Source organism: Carlito syrichta, unplaced genomic scaffold (assembly GCF_000164805.1).
Source record: "Carlito syrichta isolate Samal-C Ts95f unplaced genomic scaffold, Tarsius_syrichta-2.0.1 Scaffold303130, whole genome shotgun sequence".
In the NCBI taxonomy this organism is placed as follows: domain Eukaryota; kingdom Metazoa; phylum Chordata; class Mammalia; order Primates; family Tarsiidae; genus Carlito; species Carlito syrichta.
The window spans coordinates 283,178-286,946 of NW_007247226.1; the positions used below are offsets into that span (position 1 = coordinate 283,178).

General features: G+C 60.3%; 1 pseudogene; it reads left to right on the forward strand.

Annotated features, from left to right (window-relative positions):
• Nucleotides 1–879: 879 nt before the first annotated feature.
• The window catches only part of LOC103260160, a 5,744-nt pseudogene continuing 2,854 nt past the window's right edge, over nt 880–3,769 (forward strand).

The following is a 3,769-nucleotide window of genomic DNA, read 5'->3' on the forward strand; positions in this document are numbered from 1 at the left end:
AACATTGATGCTGGCGTTGGCTTTTGGATGCCCGGGAGAGTCGGGGTTCGGAGTTCCAGCTCTGAGTCAGATGAGGATCAAGTCTTGACTCTGGAAGCTCTGAGCTGTCGGACTTGAGCCGTCACCCCTTCCCGAGCCTCGGTTTCCCCACTCTGAGGAACAGGGCGGTGACAGAAGAGGAAAGCTTTTAGCGCTGTGTGTGGCAGGTGCTGGCACTCGGGGAGTGAGTGCTGCCATGCTTCTTGCTGCTGTTATTTTTGTTAATCCAAAAAGAGGGATGATCTGGCTGCTCGTACTTCTAGACCGTGCGCCAAAGCCCGTGACGTCCATTGACTTGTACTCGCCACGCAGTGCACTTGCTGGCCGGCACTGGGTGAGCCAGGTGCAGCCCTGGCTGTGGAGGGGTGTGAGTCTGGAGAGTGTCATCTCCAAGTGGCCAATCAGAATGTGTGTGCTGTGAGAGAAGCTGACCCCGCCACCCATCTGACTTTACCCTCCCCCATCCTTGTTCATTCAGTGGCCACTGAGGTGTATATTTCTCGGGCTCATTCCTGCACCAGGACTTTTGGCCTGCTGAGTGCCCTGCCCGGAACCCTCTTCCCAGATGGTGTGCAACTCTGTCCCTCCGAGGGTCAGGCTGTGCTCGGGTGTCATCTTCCCAGTGAGCTTTTCTGGGCTGCCCTGGCTGACGCAGCAGGCCCGGCCCCCACCATCTCCTCCTGAGGGCAGCGGGTAGGTTTAGTGCAGCGCCTGGTACCACCTGGCCCTGGACTACAGATTCATTTGTTTTTTATGATCTGATTCCTCAGGGAGAGCGTCCTCTGTCAGTGCACATTTCCTGAGTGTCCCGAGGCCTGTGGCATCTGCCAGGCCCCCCGCATGGACTTGCCCAGCACCCTCTGCCCCTCGCTGTTTACATCTGGCCCCCTGGGTCTGAGCGATGTCCCTGACCTATATCATTCATGTGCAGCTGGAGAGACATGCTGACCCTGCTAGAATCCCAGCCTCAGTACTCTGAGGTGAAGACAGGAGAAGGGGCATTCCTGGTCCCTTGTCCAGGAGTCACACCCACTGGCAGGGGTGCAAAGCTGGTGGCACTGGCACAAGTCCGTTGAGACACAAGTGGAGCCAGAGTCTCCTCCTGCGGGGAGTGAGGGCGCCCTGCCCTCCATGGGGGTTTCAACCTCCTAGGCCCTACATCTGCCAGGCCCCCATCAGCCCCTGGGAAGGCCGATGACAAGTCTCCGGACCCCGCCCTCCTCCATCGAAGTGAGGCCGAGCAGGAGCAGACAGGTGAGCAGACCAGAGGGGAACTAACTCTACGTGCAGCCCGAGCTTTGAGCGACCGGGAGGATGCTGGGGTGGCAGTGGGGGATCAGGGGAGGGAAGGGTGGACCTGCCAGGCTTCTGGTGCCTCTGGAAGGCCTGGCTCCTTCCTCGGAATCCTCAGCCATCGGGAACCGAGCCTGGTGGAGGCAGCAGGATGAGCAAATAGAGACTGACGTGGGGTGGGGGCGTCAGGAACGGCCTCTCACAAAGGGGAGGGGTCCAACATCAGGTTGGTCCCCTGGGAGCCCAGCTTGCCGCTTCTTTCGCGTTTGAGCCGAGACATCGCGTTTGAGCCGAGACATCACAGGCCAGCGCAGCCCAGCAGTGAGAGGTGGAGCAGCCTGGCAGCTCCCAGAGGAGGTGACTTCAGGGCTCCTGGTGGGACTCAGGCCACATGTGACGGCGTCGGGGCTTCCTTCTTCCAGGGCCAGCACAGGCGGGGGCAGAAACAGCCCCTGGAGTCAGGCTGCCTGTGCACATCCCAGCTCTGCTCTTTCTGGCTCTGTCATCTGGGGCAAGTGACTACCTTCCTGTGCCTCAGTTTCCTCATCAGTAAAGCCTTGGTGACCCGTTGTGCCAGCCTTGCAACTGTCGTGAGGATTGAATGAGTGGGCCCAGACTGGTGCTGGCTGGGTACCTGGCCCAGGGAAGGCACACGAGGTCACAGTGTCATGTGCTTTCATCCCCTTGAGAATAGGGCACTGCACTGGCTAAGGACCCTCTGTGGGAGTTACTGACTCCCGGACCCCTCCCCCTGCTGCCTCCCAGCCCTGGCAAGGGTCTCGTGTCAAACTGCTCCCCATGCCTCCTCTCCTCCTCTAGCACGAGACTTTCCTCTCCCTGCTGATGGCATCTGCTCTCCTGGGGCCCGTGGGTACCTCCGGTCTCCTGGAATGCCTGGCTCACCCTCTGCCCATCCCTCAGACCCCTGGGACACTGGCGTGACTGCCCAGGACCTGCTTCTCCACGGAGGTTGCCAGTATCGGAAGCAGCCCTGAGTGGTGCTGGACATCACTGAGCAGGTGAGTGGGCCCGCAGGGGACAGCGCCATGCGGCCTGGAGGCTGCGCTCAGTGGCCTGGCCTCCTTCCTAGCTCAGCTGGTTCCTGTGGGATCATGGGGACGTCGCCTTGGCACCCTGGGGAAGCTGATGCTAGAGAATTTCAAACTGGAAGAAGCGTTGCTCCTGATGGCCGGGCGCAGGGACCCCGCTCCCTGCAGGGTAGACCGAGAAGGTGCGAGCTTGAGGGCCTTTCTGTGCAGAGCCTCTCCAAGAAGACGACGGTCATCCGTGTGAAGAGGCTGCTGGAGGCCTCGGTGGACACCAGCCCTGAGGGCAGGTGGCTCATGTGAAAGGACGAGGTGGACAGGCCTAGCTGGCGATGGGGGTGTGAAGGGCGCCAGGAGGGCATCCAGCTTTCCATCACAGGGGCCTCCCCAGCCCCAAGCAGTCATGAGCCAGACTTTCTTATATGGAATGTCCAACCAGGCCTGGGAAAAGGACATTTGAATTTGCGGACTTCAGGCATGGCTGCATCTAGAGGTTCAAATAGTGTGAATCGGGCTCTGTCTCCTTTAATTTTCTCATCCACTTTCCTCTGCCAGGCATAATTCCTAGACAGGCTGTCTCCAAGTGGCAGCAACTGCCCCTGAGGCATGGGAAACAGGGTGGGTGGTTTCCCAAAGGCAGAAATGCTAAGTAGATTTTTCGAAAGTGTCCACTGCACCTGGTCTCCCTTGGGGTGGGACCTAGCTCTCCTCCCCCACCACCACTGCAGTGTGATCCTTCAGCTGCTGTCTCGTCCCCAGGTGTTCCTGAGCTTACCTCAGCCACTGACAGCACTGGTTCTCCATCCTCAGGAGCCCTGTCCTGGGCAGGTTGGTGAGCCTCCTGGCAGAGCTGCTGCACGGGGAGCTAGTGAGCCGATGGCAACGGCTGCTTCTGGACGAGGCCTACATGGGGCATGCTGGCCTGAGCGCCTGGAAGGCTGCCCTGGGTTGGGCAAAGGGTAGAACCGACTGGTGTAGATACACGCGTATCTTTTCCTGCTGGACAGGAGGTCCCAGTGGGCTCCCTGGTAGAGGAGGTGCTCTCGGCATGGTCCGGGGAAGGGCAGGGATGGGGGGGCTCGCAGTGACCCCAGTTTGTGCACCGATCCGTAGTGATCAGATTTCCAAGAAGTCAGTCTGACCCCAGGCGGCAACCCCGAAGTCCTTGGGGACCCTGGATGCATCCAGCTTCAGGGACCTGTCCGGCAGGTGGTGACCTGCACCATCCAGGGAGAAGGTGAGGCTCTTGGACACCTCCTCCCATGCTCCTGGCTGACCTGCCGCTCAGCCCTGGCCCTCTGTCCCTCTCAGCTATGCTGGCTGTCCGCTCTGACTACCCCTGTGCTGTGTGGAAGTCCAGCAGGCAGGGGCAGCCGGGCCTGCTGTAGGTG